This window comes from Pongo abelii, chromosome 8, assembly GCF_028885655.2.
Source record: "Pongo abelii isolate AG06213 chromosome 8, NHGRI_mPonAbe1-v2.0_pri, whole genome shotgun sequence".
NCBI classification, from domain to species: Eukaryota; Metazoa; Chordata; class Mammalia; order Primates; family Hominidae; genus Pongo; species Pongo abelii.
Window position 1 is genome coordinate 130561384 of NC_071993.2, and position 21554 is coordinate 130582937.

Below are 21554 nucleotides of genomic sequence, written 5' to 3' on the forward strand. Positions count from 1 at the left end.
TGTAAGAAGAAATGTATGTAGAGAAGTTGAAATGCTGTAATAAATTTTTGGTTGCCAGACCACGCTCATTTGACCATGATGCCATTCAGAGACTGAACCACTTGGGATCCAGCTTCACTGGGGTGACACATACTTACCTACAGACTGACTTGGTGATTTTTCTGTTAAATTATTATTTTGTTTTTAATGAAGGAAGAATAAAACTTGGGATATTTTAAAGATACTGACATAAAAATAGAGAAAAGTGGATAGAATTTAATAAAACTTTGGAATTTGAACAGCATCCAAGCCTGCCTTTGAAATGGGATCATCACCTCTCCTCTTCCTGCCTTTCCTTTCCCCATCTGGGATGGATGCCAGGCTCTGCAAGGCAGAAGGCCCACCTATGCTGCCCATATGGGAGCCCCAGGGCCATTGCTTGGCACAGAGTAGGGCTTCAGTGTGTATTTTTTTAGTGATAAAAGGAAGGAATCAAAGAAATGTCAGGTTCTCAATGGCTGCAATTCTATGACCACATAAAAGAGGATGAAGCCCATCTTGTTTCCACATGAGGGTCTCTGAAAGCAAGAGTTTGAACGGCTCAGATCTGAAGTCCTGTCCTGTGGGCCAGATGCTGTGGGGACTTCCTGGCTGTGGCTCTTGACTCTGTTTTTACAAAGCAATCAGGCTGCATTTATGATAATATTGGTCAAACTGAGGCAAGTAATAAAATTCAAGTGGTAGATATGGAATCATTTCATTTGAACATTTTTAGCTTCACACTTTTTAAATGGCCATTTGGCTTTGTATAGACACAATGAAAGAATTATGACCTTTGGCTAACTTTACTGAACAAGGCAATAAAGTATAGTTGAAGTATATAGCGCCTTTTGATTTTGTGGGGGAGGGAATGTCATTATAGCATGAATTATTCTATTTCATTGACGTGGACTACAGTCATAGCATTCTAAAGAGAAGGAAAAGTCCTGGGCTTAGCCCATGAGCCTTGGGAGGGGAAGGGCAGGCAGTCCAGGGAGAGAGTTGTTCATGCACTTAAGGGACCCTAAGAAAAGGACTTTTATGTCTGCTTAGATGGGTTACTTTGCCTCTCTGAGACTCAAACTTCTATGTAAAACATGGAGAATTAAGTACCTGACTTAAGTTACCATGACTTCTTTATGTCATGATCGTGTGGATCATGAATAAGAGGCACCTTACAGTATTTTGTAGACTCAGAAGTACCATGCAAATCTATCTCATGTTCTGTTAGTTTAAAGCACCTCTACCTCAGAGGCCTAGAATATATATAACCTATATGGCTGCATGAAAAGATAAATCTTAATATTTATTTTAAGGGTCAATAATACAGAATTTGTTAGCTACATAATCATTATTTACCTACAATTACTGATTACTTTATGAGGATAATGACTCTTGGGTAATTGCTTTGTCATAGCAAGATATCCACACACTTATAGCCAACCATGTGAATTATAGCTTTTTAATCTCACAATTACAGAGCAGTGTGAAGGCTACCAAAGAGGTTGAGATATAATTGCTAATTGCCAAACAGTGCACTGGGACTTTGTTTATTTCCCATCATGACAGTTTAACAGCAGGATGAAAAGTGAGTAGTGTAATTTGGGCATGGTTTTGCATATGTCTAAGTGAAGACTCAGCCCCAGATTTTTCTGAGTTGCATTCTTTTAGTTGGTGTTTTAATAGGACATTTCCCAACTTGAGATGCAAACATATAAATTGGGAGACTTGCTTTCAGTTCCTCCAAAGGATGACATGATGGCAGATGGAACGGCCTGGACATTTCCTCTTGAATTAGTGCCCGCTTCATCTAAGGTCCTCAGTGAAGGGTCAGCATGGAGGTCACAACCCTAATGAAGAGTTGGGATCAATACAGGCAGGGATCGTTGACTCACATTCAAGCCAATAAATATCGATTCAACTCCTTGTGGAGAGAAAACCAGCCCTGGAGTGGGGCTGTCTCAGACTGGAACTTGTTTCCACCATTTATGAATTGTATGACCCGGGCCCTGTTACCTCTCTCTGATCTTTAGTTTCCCCATCTGTAGAATGGGAATGGTAATAACAGAAGCTCCTTTGGGGGTTGTGGTGAGCTGGAGATGAGCTAAATGAGATGATGCAGGCTAAGCGCTTGGAGCAGTGCCTGGTGCGCAGGCAGAAGGTTGGTCACGTTGTCATTGGTGCCCATCTGGTGTGAACTGTGCTGATGCCTTCTTACGCTAATTCCTTAGGTCAGTGTTTCACAGAAGCCCACTCATCTCACAGGAGTCCTCGCGTGTCTGATGTGCTGCTGACTTATGCTAACTCTATAGAGGTAATGCTCTATTGGCTTGAAATGATCCTGCCTTGGGGGCTGGAAGACAGTGCTGGCAGATCCTTCTCCTCCATGTTGCCAAATCCTTCATCTCCTGAGAACCTGTCATCTACTGCACGTGAGACACGTGAGAGGACTTTGCATCGGAGCTTCCCTGATGCTCAAGGGATGTTCCCACAAACACTTTACTTTTTAAGGCTAACAAATCAGACTTAGCTCACAGGGTTTGTGCAAATGTTCTTAGTTTTCAAGCCTGGCTCTGCCTGGGCTGCAGCCCTCCCTTGCTAGAAACTCTCTGCCCACAAGCACTTACTCTTATACTCTAAGTCACTGCCTTCTTCCTTCCATGGAAATCCTTCTTTACTTGCCAGGCACCACATGAATTCCAGCCTCCCATGGAGCTGCTTTTTTCTCTATCCAACCTGCAGATTCATGAGCCGTTCCCAATCTTCATGGGTGATTTCACAAGTATGTTCACCAGCAACTCAGTTAGATTTGCACAAATAAGACCTTGCCCTGAGGCTGGGTGTGGTGGTTCATACTTGTAATCCCATCACTTTGAGAGGCCAAGGCAGGAGGATTGCTTTAGCCCAGGAATTCAAGACCAGTCCTAGCAACAGAGCAACACCTCGCCTCTACCAAAATAATAATAATGATTAGCTGGGCACAGTGGCATATGCCTGTAGTCCCAGCTACTTGGGAGGCTGAGGCAAGAGGACTGCTCGGGCTCGGGAGGTCAAGGCTGCAGTGAGCTATGGTCGTACCACTGCACTCCAGCCTGGATGACAGAGAGAGACCTTTCTCAAAAAACAAAACAGAAAAACCAACCTTTCCCTGAATGCTCAGAACTTCACCTTGTCAGCCCCTACTCTGTATTTCAACATCCCAGCCCAGCTGATACCTTTCTTTGGAGACTGCCATCATGTCTGAACTCCCCTGCCCCAAAGCCTTCACAGGTGTCTTCTTGGTAGCCAGACAGAAGTTCTTTCTGTCTGAGAACTTCCAATAGTAATGTTTATGGCAAGTGACTTCTGGATTCCTCCCTCAGGAACAGTCCTGGGAAAATCTCAATGGAAATTGAGTGCACAGTTGACATTTACATTGAAATTCAGATTTCTACTTCTTCTAAAACCATAGTTCCAAGGGGTTTTTAATCCATAGAAAAGAACTTGGGAAGCAAAAGGGGAAAAAAGTGCATTTGATGGAAGAGGGGAATGAGCTGGTTCTAGGTGAAAGCACTTCTGGGGTCTATTTGGTAAAGTACAAAATAGACCCACTGGTGTGGGGACACAGAGCTTTAGACAAATGGAAGTGGGTACGTTCTGAATGCTTGTCTTTTTAGCATAAATGCATGATGATTGGCTGCATTCAGTTTATCTTTTTAGTGACTTCAAAGCCAAGTGCAGAAAAAAAACACTATCAAAGCAAAAAAGGCCAAAGGGTGTTGGTGTACAAATTTAATACTGGGAGAATGAGTAATTTTTTCTTTCTTTTTTTTTTTTTTTTCTGACATGAAAAAAATGAAAGACTTTCTATTCCAGGTACGAGTCTTGAACTCTCTTTGGTAAGAGACCATCACTTTCTAGGCAAGTTGGACCCTCCGTTAAGCTAGAAGTTCTATGTGTTGGTCTGTTGATCAGTGTGTCTGGTGAGAAGGAAGGATCTGGGGGAAGCAGCTCCAGACCCAGGACCCAGGTCTGAATTCCTTGTCCTCCACTTTTACATGGCCTTGGGTGAGTTGCTGATAGTCTTAGCCTCAGTTTCCACATCTCTGAAATGGGCAGAATAATAGTTGCCTTGAAGTGACAGTGTGGAGCTGTGTATACAAGCCCAGGATAGATGCTCAGGAAATGTTGTCCTCTCTCTCATCTTCCTCTTTTCCCTCCCTTCCTTCCTTCCTCCCTCCCTTTTTGGAGTATGTTTTCAGAGGAGGAAGCATGGGGGAGAATAGTAAATTATTTGAAGATCTGGGGAAACAGGAAAGCTTGAACAACTGAAAAATGTTTCTTGGAGTATGGTTGCAGGACACTCCTTTCCGAGGTACCAGAAGTGCTTATGTCAAGTGCAGGGTTCTTAAACCAAGCCCTGGGGGCATGCCTTGGGCATCTGTATTTTAAAGTGACAGTATCCCGGACACTGTTGAGTGCTTACAAATGGCCATTGCCTTTCTTTCTTCAGACAGAGTCCTAGTTTTGTCCACTCCTCCTGACAAAAAAAGAAACTCAAAGGTAAATCCTGATTGGTCTAAACAGATCAATAATCCCCTAGACACCCTGCCAGTGCCGGTTTAGTGAAGGGCCAGAGACCCAGTCCTGACCACTGAAATGTGAGAGAATGTCTGCTCCATGGGTGCAGGGTGGGGGGCAGACTTCTTTGTTCTTTGAAAATCACTGCTGTGGTTTAAATGTTTGTGTCCCCTCCAAAATTCATGTTGAAATGTAAATCTCAATGCAGTGTTATTAAGAGGTGATTAGGCCATGATTAAGAGGATTAGACCATCCTTGTAAATAAATTAATGCCCTTATAAAGGAGGCTTCATACTTCATTCACTCCTTTTTGACCTTTCATCTCTTCTGTCCTGTAAGGACACAGCATTCGTCTCCTCCAGAGGATACAGCACCAAGGCGCCATCTTGGAAGTAGACTGGAGCTCTTAGCAGACCAGAACCCGTGGTTGTGTTGATCTTGTACTTCCTGACCTCCAGAACTGTGAGAAATGCATTTCTGTTGTTTATAAGTTGCCCAGTCTCAGGTATTTTGTTACAGCATCACAAACAGACTAAGACAATCACTTAGAGGAGAAATCCTCTCTTCCACTACATGCATTGTGTCTGTGTATGGTAGCTGGAGCTGGAGCAGCCATGCTGCAACCCAGGGGCCAGCCAAGGGCAAGGCTGAGAGTGTTATCACTGATATGTCAGGTGGTTCTTTGTTGTTTTGATAAAGAATTTTAATTGAGATAATTTATGTAACATAAAATTTACTATTTTACAGTGTACAATTCAGTGACTTTATTTAGTGTATTCACAATGTTGGGCAACCATCACTACTATCTAATTCCAGAACATTTATATCACCCTGAAAAGAAACGCATATCTATTATTAATTATTCTTAATTTTTCCCTTCTCCAGCCACTGGCAACCATTCACCTGCTTTCTATCTCTATGGACTTGCCTATTCTAGACAGTTCATATAAATGGAATCATACAATATGAGATCTTTTGTGTCTGCGTTCTTTCGCTTAGCATCATGTTAATAAGGTTCATCCACATTGTGGCATGTCAGGACTTCATTACTTTTGGTAGGTGCATAATATTCCATTGCATGAATGTATATGTGTGTGTGTACATATATATGCATATATATATACACATACATACATGCATATATATATACACATATGTAAATACATACACACCACATTCATCTATTCATCAGTTAATGGATATTTGGGTGGTTTACACATTTTGGCTACTATAAATAATGCTGCTAGGCACATTTGTATAGAAGTTTTTGTGAGGACATATGTCTTCCTTTCTTTTGGGTATATACATCTGATGGTTCTTGTACTTCTAAATTTGAGTGGTTTGGCAGAATGGTTCAGAGGTAAACCATGGAGTTTGACCGTTGGGAACAATTCCTGGCTTTTGCACTTACTGGCTGGGAGACTTTGGGCTACTGTTTACTACCGGTTACTGCCCCCACTTCCCACCCGCTGTGCCTTGATTCTTCATCTGTCAGATAGTGATGAGAAATACATTATTGCCACAGGATCACAGTGAGGATTAAATGAGTTAATCTATTAATATTCCTTAAAACCCTGCGTGGCACATAATAGGTGCCCAGTGAATGTTAGCTGTTGTTATTAACGCTATACTCACACGCCAGAAGGAGCTCACCGCAGACTCTCTGGCTGAATTTATTCTTACCTTCTTCTGGGGAGCCAAGGTCAGAGTTAGAAATTCTTCTTTAAAAACACCAGCGTCATCTCCACTGGCCCCTTATAATGGTCCAAAGATGAAATGCACACTGGTCAAACCAGAAGAGTGGCCAGGAGCACCTCCCAGTTTCTTCACTTTCTTCACTTTGGGATAATTATTGAAAATACAAGCTTGTTCTTTCCAAAAAAAACTCACGCCTAATCTGCTTCACTGTTTAGTGGCTGAAATTATTGCAAGGTTTGTGTTCATTTTTGGGTCATAACCTCTTATCACATTTTCCTGGACTTCTCTATATGTGTGATGTCTTTTCAGCTTCTTGTATGCAAAGGTCAGCATTTTAAAGACTAGCAATGGCACAATTCCCTCCCTCCCCTTTCCACCCTGAATGCCAACCAGCATGAGGGCTCATCTGCCTTTAATTCTGCAGCTTAGTCACGGCCTCAAGTGAGAAATACGAGACTAAGCTATGGCCTTGGGAGTGGGCCACAGTCCTGTTTCAAGCATTCGCCAAATGTCATAATTAATGTGTTATAATTAATAACTAGCACTGCCCCAGCTTGAGCTGAAATTCATATACTGGTCCCAGAGGGCACATGCATCTCAGCAGAGCTATAGTTCCTGGGCCCATAGTTCAAGACATCCTTAGTGTTAATGAAGAGCCTCCTCACACAGGCCTGGAACCCTGAGGCTGGGAGGGGATTTGATTTCACCACATTAGGGGTGTGTGCCTAAGAGGACTCACTCACATTTCTAACTGGCCTTTGCAAACACCTTTTGAAGACTTGACACACCCCAACAAGAGGACCCCAAACCTCATTTCGCAGCTCTGGGTCTGTGTCTGTAAGTTTCTGTGGGCAGTGTTGTTAAGAACCCAGGCCCCGGAATCAAACGGAGGTAGATGCAGATCCTGCCTCCCTGCTTTTCACTGTGTGATCACGGGCAAATCCGTTCACCTCTCTGAGCCTTAGTGTCTTCACCTGTAAAATAGGAGAGAAAACACAACCGCAGCCAGTTGCTTTGTAGATCAAACAGAACAATAGAAAGCGCTTTGGAGAGTCCCTTGGTCAGTTCTCAACAAAGATTAGCGGCTGTCACTGCCATCCTCTTCTTCTTCATCACCCTGGTTGTCTCCTAGTGGTTCACACTCCGCCTGCCCTCCCTCAGCTCACCATCCTGCATCCTTCAAGTCTGTTCCTACCCCTCTGTTTTCTCATAATAACATCACCGATTCTCTGCCCTAGAAGGGAGCTGACAAGTATTCCCGACTTGTCCTGTCCCTCACCATGCTCAGGACCAGGAATGGAAGTGCAGCTGAATTTCTTCAACCTGGAAACCAGGGATGAGTGTGCTTCCTCTGGCTGCGAGGAAGAACCCTTAGAGGGGAGGGAGGAGGAGAGCGCTGGCACAGCTTTGGCTGATAAAGGGATGGGTTGGGCCGAAAGGTAAACAGGAAAAGTAGGATGTAAAAGGAATGGTAAAAAGTCAGCCGAATCGAGCGAACTTCAGCTGAGGTCCTGACCTCTGCCCGGATCGGCCGCCCCAGCTGGTGCTCTCACTCCTCCAGGGCCTCCCGCCACCCCTGCTGCTCAGCACATGTCTACAGTTCGGTGGACAGGCAGTGATGGGCCTGCCCGACTTTGCCCAAGTTCTGGGGTCCAGTGCTCATTATCCCTGTTTTCCCATTCGGGTCCGGAATGAAACCCCTCGCCGATGCTGGCTTCCTACAAATTCCAGTGTTTTGTTTAAGGGGAAGAAATGGATCCAGATCTTACTACGGGCTTTCCTTGCTCTGTCAGCTACGAAATAAATTAGACAGGTCAAACGTTGTAGATTTAATCTCACTGTGAACTGAAAACATAGTCGCTTTCCTTGCCATCGGAGAATATGCGAGCACTCGGTGACCCCCTGGTGAACCGGAGGGGCCAGGCCTGCCGGCAGGTGCAGCTGGAGCGAACTCAATGTGACATTCACCGCGATCCTTTGTGCCCTGCTGAGAACTGCTGGGGAGTGTTTGGAACTGAATACTCAAGGGCTTTCTCTCACCGTCTCACAATTACCTGTGCAAGGTACAGAAAAGGGAGAAACTGAGAGAGACACAAGAGGAGGAGAAGGGGGAGCGGCTAAGGGAGAAGGGGAAGGATTCTCCAGTGGTTCGGAGGAGGCCATGGTGGTTCCAGTTAAAGGTAGAGATTGGCATAGGAGCCAATGGGAGAGCAACAGGTGATAGAAACAGTGTTTGGTAGAAACAGATTGCTCTCCACTCTCCGGCAACAGACAGGGCTGCATGCCTGGTCCGATGGTTTGGAGAACAGGCTGGGGAGACCCCTGCACGTGTGGGCAGTCAAGGGGGGCATTGGCTTGGCAGGCACAGGCCTAGTGAGCCTCATGGGTTCAGGGCACCTGCGAGCTGTCAGCTGCTTCCCAGTGGGCTAGCTGCAGTGATTTGGTGCACCTGGCTGGGACAGCGAGTATGTTGAGGCACTTTATCCTTCATCCGCTCTTCCTGTGGGATAAGGCATGGAGCTGAGGACACCCTTCCCCCACCCTTGACAGTCGTTCCACAAGTGATCCTTAGAAGGTGTCCCTTTCAGGGGTCTGAACAGGGATGTCTGCTCAGGCTGGCATTTGGAAAGGCCACTGAGGTTTCAAAGCATTGTTATGAACTGGCCTGTGCCCAGTTTGATTCTGATCAGGCAAGACTCTTCCATGGGGAGAGGAGATAGTGACAGAGATAAAGCCTTCTTTGGATCTTGGCAAAGGCCAGGGCTTAAGACACTCGAGGTCCAAGGCTGGACTGGGCATGGTTGCTCACACCTGGAATCCCAGCACTTTGGGAGGCCAAGGCAAAAGGATTGCTTAAGCTTAAGCGTTTGAGACCAGCCTGGGCAACACAGTGAGACCTCATATCTTTAAAAAAAAAAAAAATTAAAAATAGCTGAGTGTGGTGGTGCACACCTGTGGTCCCCGCTATTCAGGAGGCTGAGGCAGGAGGGTCACTTGAGCCCAGGAGTTCGAGGTTGCAGTGAGCTATGATTGTACCAATGCACTCCAGCCTGGAGACCCTGTCTCAAAAAAAAAAAAAAAAGGTCCAAGGCTACATCAACTGTCAGGGGTGGGGTTAAATGCTTAGGGCTTGCATGAGTCATAGGATTGGGAGAGAAAGGACTGGAGCACGTAAGAGAGCCACTTTGGGAAGTCACTGGGAAGGCCTGACCCCTGTTGTCTCTTCTGCTCATGCACGGTGCTTTTGCAGTGTTGACAGCAGGCGCAGCTGACACCCATGTATCGGTTGTGCCTGAAATCCCACCACTGTGGGAGATTTGATGGCCGAGAGGAGAGCATGGGGCCACAGGTCTTACCTGTGTGGCATCTCCAACCAGGTAGCAACCTATGAAGTCAGGCTCCAGGCTTAGCTTAACTTTGTGATCATTGGAGAGACAAAGAGTTGTATTTTTTTTTTTTTTTTTTTTTTTTTTTTTTGAGAAGGAGTCTCGCTCTGTCACCCAGGCTGGAGTGCAGTGGCACAATCTCTGCTCACTGCAAGCTCGGCCTCCTGGGCTCACTCCATTCTCCTGCCTCAGCCTCCCGAGTAGCTGGGACTACAGGCATCCGCCACCACGCCTGGCTAATGTTTTGTATGTTTAGTAGAGACAGGGTTTCACCGTGTTAGCCAGGATGGTCTCGATCTCCTGACCTCCACCTCGGCCTCCCAAAGTGCTGGGATGACAGGCATGAGCCACCGCGCCTGGCCGAAAAGTTGTATTTTTAAAGGATTTCCCAGAAGACCAAGGAAACCTCCTGTAATGCAGCACACTGCAGCCTGTCTTGGTATTTGAGTAAGCCCAGAGGGAAGCAGAGGGAAAAGGGTCCAGTCTAGGGCAAGAGGAGATCCCTTGGGAGTCTCTTAGCTCCTCTTGGGGAGCTAAGTCACAGGCTCATTCGGCAAAAGCACTCACTGTGTGCCAGGCTCCATGCTGGGCTCGGGGAGCCTGAGGCCAATCGGATCTGCTCTGGCTCTAGAAGGGCTCCTGAACATTTAGTGGTGTTGATAGCCTTGGAGCATTTTTGGCAAACTTGCTGAACCTCTCCTTGACCATGAACCACCCTCGCAACCAGAGACAAGCAGAAGAGCCTGGGTTGGGTGGGGGTGAATGACATACTGCTCTGAGTCACTCAGCACAAAGATGGATCCACTGGCCACCCAACCCAGAGCCTGAGGGCAGCCACCTGTGCAGACAGCCTGGGTCCCCAGCTCCATCACTAGCAATCTGGGCTAAACCCTTCTCATCATCTGAGCCCAGTTTCCACCCGAGGGCCATGACTCAGAGCCATCTCTGGGCATCAGCCCTGACACCTGAGTCAGTCTGAATCTGTGGCTGTCGGACTGTTCCTGCAGCCATCCCCAAACCCTGAGGCAGTCTGGAGGGTGATTGGGCTGTTCTGACACTTGGGACCAGCCCTCCAGCCTGCCATCTAAGTCCCAGGCATGGCCGGAGGCCCAAGGCTCCTGCACGTGCCTCTTCTCTTTGGTATGACAAAAGCACTATGAGGATTCACTTCCCAGTGACCTCTCCACTTTCAGATTCAAAAGGGCACCCTCTGAAAACTCCTCCAACCCTGGAGGAAGATGATGGCTGCCAAGATGGATGCAGGAGGGGTCGTTCAGACAAGGTCCTAAGTTATCCTTGTCTCTCTCCTGCCCATGGACCATCCATGGCCTCTGCTGGGAGGCAAATCCCAGAGCCTTTAAGAGCAGAGGGTGAGGGCTCTGTGGCTCCTCCTACTTCCAGAATCTCTGGGCTCACACATCTTCCTGGGTTGGGTCAGGGGCCAGAATGCATGTGCTGTGGAGACAGCAACCTGGCCTGTTTTGCTTTCCACTTCCCCTGGTGCCTGGCACAAAACTGAGGCTGTCTGATGGCCAACACTGCATCTTCCTTGCCAGGATGAGGGGTGAAGAAGATGGTGCTGGTTGGAGTGGTCCTCCTTGCCCACACAAATAGTGAGGAGGCAGCCTTCTCTCCTGGCCTAATCCTGGCTGGTCATTCACAATGCACAGGTGTATTCACCTTGTCCTGGAGGCTCTGCGAAGCTGCCATCATCTTCATTGGGCTTTTCTTCTTGGCTCTGGCTATTGGAGGTCCCCAGACTTTTTTCTAGGCACAGGGACAGAGTTACCATCTGAGGACTCACCAACTTCCTCTGTGGGCAACTGATATGAAAGGAATTCGGAGTCTGTGGGTAGAGTTTCCATAAAGTGTTGTTTTCATCCTCACCACACCTTTGTAGCACTCAAGAAAAACAGAAACCATTAATTTCCCTGGCAGCAGATAAGACCAATGAGTTATAGAATTTGGTCATTCCTGCAAGAAAGGTTTGGAAGAATTGCTTGGGAGGCTCAGGGAGGGAGAGGAGCCATCTGACTGGAGGCATCTGGAAGAATTTCATGGATATACTTGAGAAGACCCTCGTGGGACAGGTGGGGTCCGCAGGTGCCGTGGAAGGCAGGCCACCTTTGTGGAGGCTACAGCCTGGGAACAAGCCGTGTTCAGGGAGCAGCCTGTTGTTCCATTTGGGACCACAGCCAAGGTGTAGAGAGATGTTGGAGTGACCATTCTGGCCTTGCAGTCCTTGTGCAGTGACAGGCAGGAAGCAAAGAATGAACTCTGTGGGAAATTATGGAATAAAAGGGGGTCTGCATGCAAATTGTGGGCAGCATCAATGCCAGGGTCAGGAGGAGTTGAAAGCCGGCCTCTCCTGATTTTCCTGCTTGTAGGAAGCCACCTGAGATCTCTGAGGCTGATGGGCATTCTGCTTTAGGAAAATTAATCAAAAGTGAGTACTCTATCTCTTCTGGTCAACTTGAATTCTTTGTGGAAAGAACTTAGTTGAGATGACTCCTCCTGGAATTCTTGGTTCTTGGGCCTCAGCACTGTTTCCTCTTCCACAATTATTCTCTTGACATCTCGGAATTTAGAATGTGTTAAGACGTGACGCTCATTCCCAGCCCTCCTCCCCCCACCACCCTGTGCAGATCTGGGGCTAACAGGACTATGGACCTCCTTTAAGGAATGGAGGAGCAGCCCTTTTTTTTTTTTTTCTTGTAAAGGGCAAATAGTAAATAATTGAAGCTCTGTGGGCCATACAGTTTCCACCTTTACTACTCAACTCTGCCACTGCAGTGGGAAAGCAGCCATAAACAATGCATGAATGAATGAGTGTGGCTGGCTTCCAGCAAAACTTTATTTATAAAAACAGCTGGTGATCTGGATTTGGCCCGCCTCTCATAGCCTGACGATTGTTAGTGTAGACAGTCAAACGGCTTGGGTCCCAACTCTCTTTTCAAGCCACCTTGCCTCTTGGCTCCTACACAGGCCTGTCACTGGTCTTGCTGATGAGATTCAGAGAGGGGGCTAATGCTGGCTTCTCCTGTCCCCAGAGGGGTGTCAAACCTGATGATGCCACCTTGACAACCATATTGACTTGGTCCAAGCACACAGACTGTTTGAGGAGTGTAATAGAATGCGGAAATATGCCCAGGAAGGTTGACTTTAAGGGCGCATTTAAGTGGGCCTGTAGCTTCCATAACAGGGCCAGCACCTCCTGGTCCAACTTCTCATCATTTCACAAAAGGCCATTGTCAGAAATTCCTTCAGTGTCCACTGTTGACATTGCTGTCACTCTCTACTGGTGAGTCCCTATCACTGATGTGACGGACAGTTTAAAACATGCTTAGAACGGCTGTCAGCCATCCTTTTGAGAAAAGCCCACCAGGACCCGATTAAAAACAGAGCTTGTAGCTGAAGCCGTTCTTGCCTTGATGACACATAGTAAGTGGCAGGTAATCCTCCTCCTAATCTCCTTGCTGCCCCACGAGGCTTATGGTAACTGATATCCCTGTGAATGCCACGGAGTCTGATTGAGTTACCTGGAGAGGCCAGGGCTTCTTCCTGCTCCTTTCCTAATGGAATGTATTTAGATAAAGGCACCTTGAAGTTGGCCACAGTCTCCTGAGATGTTGCTCTAAAGGGAAAATTTGATTTCCCTTAAGCTGCAGCCGATATTACTTTTTTATTTTCCCTGAAGCATTTCACCCAACACGCCTCGCCTGGCCATTGCACACCTGTCTACAATTACAGCCAGGGGGTGGGGCAGGGAGTACCCCTGGGGCTTAACTGCTTCCTATTGTGGCTGCAGCCTTTGATTCCAGGGTCAGAGCAACCCTTGCTGCTGGGGAATTTTACTTTCAAAATTCTGACTTTTCCCACCACGATTAAGAACTGCTTTGTAGCCTGTACTGCTGCTGACACAAAGCTTTTATGGACCCGCTGGGATTGGAAGACCGAATGGTTTGATTCAGTCATTTGTGAGTTTGTCCCTGCTCCTGGAGCCTCTCACTGGAGACATGGAAGGCAGCCTTGTGGAGCAGAAATAGCCCTGGACTGCTCCTTGGAACCTGGCCTCTCCTCTCTGCGTCACTGACTTACTCTGGGGGTGACCTTGACCTGGTCCCTTCCCTCGGCCCATTTGCGAAACAAGGAAGCCTGGTTAAAAGATCACTCAGGTTTAGGGGTGCCAGACCTAGTAAATAAAAACACAGGATACCAAGTCCAATCTGAATTTCCAATGAACGATGAATAATTGAACATTGTTCAGATGAACAATGAATAATTTTTCTAGCATAAATTATGCTCCTTGCAACATCAGAGACACACTTTAAATATTATTATTTATCCAAAATTCTAATTTAACTGGGCATACTATATTTCACTCTCCTCATGTTGCTTTTACCTCAAGTAGTTTCTGAATCCATACTTTGAGATACATATTTTTGGTTTTGCTGTCCAGTGGCTTTTGGTAGCCACAAGCAAGGGATACGTGTGAAATGTCTAGATAATTCCGAAAATGTATCTTCCCTGACTTGTACTCAAGCCCAAACCCATGTCTTTGGAAACATTGCTTGGTGACCGTGTCTTCAGTGCGTGGTACCAGGTAGATGCTCCATGAGTACTGGCTGAATGAATGAATGAATGGCACATTTTGACCTTTGTATGGCCTTCGTGTAATACATGCTCCCATTTAACAGAGCTACCAGGTCTTCCTGACACATGCCCCATCCTTTCCAGAGCATTCTGCCTTCGTTCAAGATAGTTCCTGCCCTAGGAGCCCACTTTCATCAGACAGGGGCAGCATTGCACAGTGGGCAGAATCATGAGCACTGGAGCCAAATGGCTTGAGGTTGAGTCCTGCTTCTACCATAGTGTCCTTTTGGAGAATTTCTTTTAACTCTCTGTGCTTCTGTTTTCTCATCTATGAAAAGGGGTAAACAATAAAACCTAGTAAGGCAGTTGTGAGATGAGATAATGCATAGATGTCATTATTATTTAGAATTATAACAGTTCTTATGAGATTCCATAAGAATCCTAATCCCAACCATTATACAAGGGCCACCTCCTCCATGAAGCCCTCAGTGATGATCCTCTTCCCTACTCCACAGGTAAAAACAATCTCTCCCCTTAGTGCTTTGGATACAAATGAACTCTGGCTATTTCTCCCCTGTCCTACAGATCGTACATTATTTGTGGGAAGGATCATCTGGGTGTTTACTCATTGTCTGGTGCATAGAGGAGGCCCAAGGCATCTATGTTGATTGAGTGAAGTAGTAAATCAATTAAAACACACATTTGCTATAGGAAAGAATTCCCAGACAAGTTAGAGTATGGCATCATGATCCTAGGAGGTGTTTTTATCTGATGCTCTCACCAACTAGCTGGGAGATTTGTGCAAGGAAAGAGGGAGACCCCCCACATAGAATCAGACTGCAGATGGTGCCTACCAGGTCTGTCATGAAAGCACACAGCTTGGTGGGGGTGAAAGAGTAGGAGATCGAGTCCAACAGATGCAGGTGAAAACCCAGTTCTATTCTTTTACAGCTGAAGACCTCCAGAACCTTCCTTTTCCTCATATGTGAAAAGGGGTTAGGGAAACTTCCTTTTACGAATAGATAGGGGAGGGCTTGGAAGTGGGAGAGAGATGAACAACTACAGGGGCTTGGCACAAAGGGTGCTGATATGGTTTAGTCGTGTCCCCACCCAAATCTCATCTTGAATTGTAACTCTCACAATTCCCACGTGCTGTGGGAAGAACCTGGTGGGAGGTGATTGAATGATGGGGGTGGGTCTTTCCTGCGCTGTTCTCATGATAGCGAATGAGTCTCACGAGATCTGACGGTTTTAAAAACGGGAGATTCCCTGCACAAGCTCTCTTTGCCTGCTGCCATCTGTGTAATATGCAACCTGCTCCTCCTTGACTTCTGTCATGATTGTGAGGCCTCCCCAGCCATGTGGAACTGTAAGTCCATTAAACATCTTTTTCTTCTCAGTCTCAGGTATGTCTTTATCAGCAGTGTGAAAACAGACTAATCCAGGTGCTCTGCAAATGTTTAAGTGTCTAGCATCGGCAAGGCCTCTGTGATGCTGGGCCTGGGGGAGCTCCACAAAAGGCTCCTGTTCATGTCTGACCACAGAATAGAAGGTGGGCCTGCAGCCGAGAGTCCTGATTCCATTAGGCAGACGTCATTATCCCTAAGATTAAGGAAAACATGAAGTCCTGGCCCACGTCCTGCAAGATGATGATGGAGAAGAGGGAACATCTCAAAGTCACTGCCTCCCTTGCCCACACAGGCGCAGACTCCGAGGCCTGGGAGCAGCAAATCTGGCAAACTCTCCCTCCCTGCTGTGCTTTTCCCATGGCCCTGAGCCTGATATATGGTGTTCATATTCCCTACCCCACCAGCTTCTCACCCCAAGGATAAAGGTCATTCTGAGCTTCAGCGGTTTGAGCTAGTAAAGATTTTTGTAAAAACTCACTGTCTTGATTTGTGTTCAAGTACTTTAAAGTTCACATATTTCTTATTTGAACTTTGCTGGCTGTAGTCATTTCATCTGCAATCAGCCTGGATTGGTTCTGCTTATTCAGAGCCCATCAATTACCGAGAACTGGACTGGAGCACACGCTGCCCATTCATTGGCTTCGCCCCAGGCTAGCCGATTTATCTGACATTTAATAAGGAGTTTTAGATTTTGCAGCTTATCAGGAGAGCACCGCGCGAGTGCGGGTGAGCTGGTGAATCCCAAATAAGTGGGCTGCTCAGGGATCTCTCTCCTCTTCAACCCACTCTTTGTCATGCAACACTGCTCTGAGTGTTAGGATCTCCTTCCTCCTTCCTCTGCTTCTGTGGTGCCTTTTTTCTTTTCCTAAAATTGTTTTATGGTTGGTGTTTTAAGATCCCTTTCATGTTGAGAGCCCAACCATGGGAAGAATCCCAAATCAAGCTCTGACATAGAGAAACTGGAATTGCAAATCAAGATGGGGAAGTTCTATATAATGATGAAAGTTCAAGTTAACCAATAATGACCATGGAGGTGAGGAAGACAAGATCTCTGCCCTAAAGGACAGGGCACTGTGGGGTGGGATAGCAGACATGGCATAAATCATTCAGTCCCAGGCCGGCTGAGCTGAATGCTCTAATAGAGGCATAAACAGAGCATAATGGGAATGTTCGGGGCAGGGGAGAGATTGATAATCTTGGTTTGCACCTTTTAGTTCTGGCTTAGACAATGAGTGCACATTCACACATTTGACCAAGTAAGGAACTCTGATGTTTTATTAAGCTGCTTTACAGTTTCCTTTGAATAATAAGATGAATGTATTAAATCTGTTTCTCCCTTACGATGGTAAGTTCCATTTTCCTGGGCATATTGTGTACGTTTACCCTGCCTAACTTGGGTTCTCATCCTTAAATGCTCCTTATGACAAAAGCTTCACTAAACATAAGAACACAGGTTGGAATGTGAAATCTGTGCTCTGGTCATTCGGAGCATGTTTGTGGGAAGAAGTTAATTCTTTGCTGCTTTCAACACTGTTTCTAGGATTTTCTTCCCTGGGATTTTCACTAACATTTCAGGTCTTTTTACTCACAAGTTCAACATGTGTTCTCACATCAGTATATGAAAATCTTTTTCACTACCCTCAACAGTGGTGGTTATTCTTTTTTTTTTTTAATTTAGACACTGAATTCCAGATTCTTTCACATGTTGCTATTATTTTCTTTCTCTTCTGTAGCTTCTGCAAAATTGGCCCCCCAGATGGTCTCCTTCTGTCTCCTAGGGAGGTGGTTAAAGATACAGGGTCTCAGCAACCATCTCTGAGATTCTGGTTAGTAGGGCCGAGATGCGGCCATGGTTCCTATGCACAGAAAATTCAGGGGACAAGCTGTACACATTGTACCTCAACAGCCCCATCCAACCCCAAAGTTAGTGCTGGCTCCTGCAGAGGCCTCCCCAGTGAGTGTCAGATCTGTGGCTGCAGCAGCTGCTGCAAAGCCCCCTTGGATGGCCCACAAACACCACAAACCCACCATGCCTCAAGGCAAACTCATCACCTCCTCCCCAAGTCTTGTCTGCCCCATGTGCGCCATCTGCGTGGGCATCACCTATGACACAAACTTCCCTCTCTCTTTTCTCTGGCATCCAATCAGCTACTAAATCCTGAGATTCCATCTCAAAAAACATCTCCACGCCTTCTGTTCACCTCTGTGTCCATTGCCGCTCCCCTGGAGTAGGCTGTCAGCATCTCTCACTTCAGCTGGTCAAAGTTCTCCACCCCAGTTCTTAACTCTCTATAATTACTTAATTCTCTATACTACAGGCAGAGGGAATTTCTTGTTTTCTAAATGGCCAATCCGGTCTTGCTATTTGTCAGCCAAAGTGGCTCCCATTGCGCTTCAGATGGAGAGCTTCTCTCCATCACGGCTCGGAGGGCCCTCAACCTATCCGTCTCCTGCATTCCCTCTTCCCCCTCTCACTGTGCTTCATCTCCCCTTCCTGACCTGGCACCCTGGGTTTCTTCCAGGACCTCACACTGCTGTGCACTCGCACCTCCAGGCCTTGCATCTGCCATCTCCTTGGCCTAGCAAGAGGTCCCCCTGCTTTACCTGCAAAGGAAACATGTCCTTCTTGTCTGAGAAGTCATGTCCCACCTTCCTGGGTCAGCTCCCTGGCTCCTGTCCTGGAGGAGCCTGTTTTGCCCTTAATATAGCACCTGCCCTCCATTATCAAAATTGCCTGTTGGCCTGGCCATTATCACTGGACCACACCCTACAAAAGCAGGACCCATTGGCCTGGTTTCTTAGTGATGCCAACAACCCTGTCATAGTGGTTGAATCATATAAACTTGCTGATTTTTTACCAACCATTTTTTTGCCTATAAAAATAACTGTTTTGAATGGCTCAACCTAATACCTGTCATTCATAAATTTCAGTCAAATAAGAATGTAAACATAGTATCTCTTTGTTTTAATGAGAATGTCTTTGATTGTCAGTGAAGTCAAACTCTCTCAAATGGTGTAGACTTTTAAATGTAAATGTCAACTGGTTGTATGAGGCTCACAAAATGGGTGTTAAAGATCCAAAATGCATTCTTTTAAGATCGATGTTCAAATCAGATCTCTTATGCCGTCGGATCAGGGTTTCACACCTGAGCAGCATCGAAGGGGCCACTGAAGTGGGGCAGAGGAATCGTTTGAGGAGAATCTCAAAGAGGACTCACCTGCTTTTGTAGAATTTATGCCACAAGATTAAACGCTGAGATGATAATATTTCACAAGTTACATGTTTGCTTATGGAATATTTTTCTCCTAGTGAAAATATGATTTATAAATAATTACTTTAGAAACACACTCACTTTTTATTTTCAAGATTAAATATTCCCAATGGCCACGCTGGTCTATGGGAGATTTATTTGACTTCTGAAGATAAATAATAAATTGCCTAGTTTCAGTTGCCTTTCTTGCCCTATTCCATTTGCTGACAAAGTGTAGGTCAATGGAAACATTTTTTTCCCCTCAGATCTTAGTTAGCAAGAGGCTGCCATCTATAGATCCTTGACCCAATTGCACACTGGTTTCAGAGACTAAAGCAGCAGGGGCATTGTAGACCTTTAAAAGAGTTTTATATCTTTTAACTCTGAGGATTAGGGTTTTAGGTTTTTGACAGGCTTTTATTTCTAATTTAATTTGCTTTATTTTGCAAAGAAGCTCAAAGTGCTTATTGTAAGAAAGACATAAGAGTTGTCTAGCTTCCCTTTGTGCAGATGAAGAAACTGAGGCCTGCAGATGTCGGAGGACTTGCTGTCTGGTATCATCCAGGACATTGGGGCAGAGCTAGGACCTGCACCCAAGCTGAATGTTTATTTCCCAGGCATCACCGCCTTCCTGATTCAGGGAAACAAGGCTTTCTTGGCAGAGGGGTGCCAGCACCACAAATGGAGTCCAGCCCAAGGTTGATGCCATAGAAGCTGCGTTTCCCCACCAATGCTATAGAGTCACTGCTATAAAGAAGGAAAATTCTGGCCAGGCACAGTGACTCATGCCTGTAATCCCAGCACTTCGGGAGGCCAAAGCAGGCCTGAGGCCTGAGGGGGAAAAAAAATTTTTTTTTTGAGATGGAGTCTCGCTCTGTTGCCAGGCTGGAGTGCATTGGCGTGATCTGGGCTCACTGCAACCTCCGCCTCCAGGGTTCAAGCAATTCTCCTGCCTCAGCCTCCCGAGTAGGTGGGACTATAGGCTCCTGCCACCACGCCCAGCTCATTTTTTTTACTTTTAGTAGAGACGGGGTTTCACCATGTTGGCCAGGATGGTCTCAAACTCCAGACTTTTCCTTTTTTAAAAAAAACAAAACAAAACAAAACAGAGTCTTGCTCCGTTGCCCAGGCTGGAGTACAGTGGTGTAATCTCAGCTCACTGCAACCTCTGCCTCTTGGGTTCAAGCAATTCTCTCTGACTCAGCCTTCTGAGTAGTTGGGATTATAGGAGCCCGCCACCATGCCTGGCTAATTTTTGTATTTTTAGTAGAGACAGGGTTTCACCATATTGGCCAGGCTGCTCTCGAACTCCTGACCTCAGGTGATCCGCCTGCCTTGGCCTCCCAAAGTGCTGGGATTACAGGCATGAGTCACTGTGCCCGGCCAGAATTTTCCTTCTTTATAGCAGTGACTCTCCTTAGTTCTTTAGGGAAAAATAATAATTATAATGAAAATAACAGTAATAATTGCATAAGCAAGGTTGTGGGGGGAACAAAGTTTATAATTAGTATTGTGTTCATGAAACGCTTCTGCATGTAGCAACAATATTATGGAAACAGCAATGAAGTTATCTGCTTCTAATTAAGACAAAGTGGGAGGACCACACAACTTTAAAAGTGTGCGTTATACAGAAACAAAGGGGTTTGGCTGTTCTCAGCTGCCCTCAAGTTTAAATCCACCATGATCCTGCCAAAGCTGAAATGCCTGCTCCCTGCTCGCTCCCAGATGCCAGACTCATCAACAAAGGCCCACTTGTTCCTTGAGATTTGTGTCTTGATGCATTCTCAAAGAGAGGTTTCCAGGGCACCAGTCACCTGCAGCTCACCTGAAGATGGCACATGGCATGTCGCTGTGCCCCCCTCCCCATTCATGTGCTCTACCCAGCGACTTGTTTTTCCCCACCTGAAAGTTGACCTGAGATGAAACTTGCTAAGGTAAAAATGATACTGAACACACCAGTTCGAGGGTGTCCCCCAACATGGTGGGGGAACCTATGGCCCTGACCGCTTATGGACAGTTCCTCGTGGCTACTCCTGCACTCTGACCCCTTGAAGGGCCAGAGTCCCAGGGTGGGTGGACTACAATAAACACAGGAAAACAGTCAGCATAGAAATCCCTGTTGTGGTGCGGGTAGGCATAGCCCATGGGATCCTGCTCTCTCCCCAGTGTAAGAAAGTTGTATTTTTCAGATCCTTCGTGGCGACAGAGCTGTACTTGGCATCTGTGTGTCTACCTTGTCCACAGAGCCTGGCTGCTCTCCAATACCTGACCCATCCTACATCTCTGGCCCTTTCTCCTGCCCCTGCCTGACTGGCACCAGGCTCTCCCAGCACGGTGAGCTGAAGTGCCTGTTTTTGGATGCTCCCCCAACTCAGTTCTGCATTTGTACCTATTGCTCCCTCTGCCGCAATAGCCTCACCTTGCCCCTGTATGCTCACCATATCCTGCTCCTCCTGCAGAACCCAGGACCACTATCATTCTTCCAGGAGCCTTCCCTGGCGTCCCACTCCTACATGGGATTGGTTGCCTTTCTTTAAGCTACCAGACTCCTATGGGCTGTGCCTCCATTTTGGTTCTTACTGTTCTGGACTTGAATTCCATGATGGTGCTGCCGTCTCTTGCATAGCATTGTGATCTCT

The 21554-nt window shown here is 46.4% G+C and overlaps 1 long non-coding RNA gene across 4 annotated transcripts in view; it reads left to right on the top strand.

The window, feature by feature from the left end:
* Window positions 1–21554, top strand: part of LOC129048380 (uncharacterized) — a 71286-nt gene that overhangs the window by 1171 nt on the left and 48561 nt on the right. For all 4 annotated transcript variants that reach the window (XR_010141636.1, XR_008510679.2, XR_008510680.2 and 1 more), the window contains exon 2: window positions 4918–5040. This is a non-coding gene — a long non-coding RNA (uncharacterized LOC129048380). The remainder of the gene's footprint in view (window positions 1–4917; window positions 5041–21554) is intronic.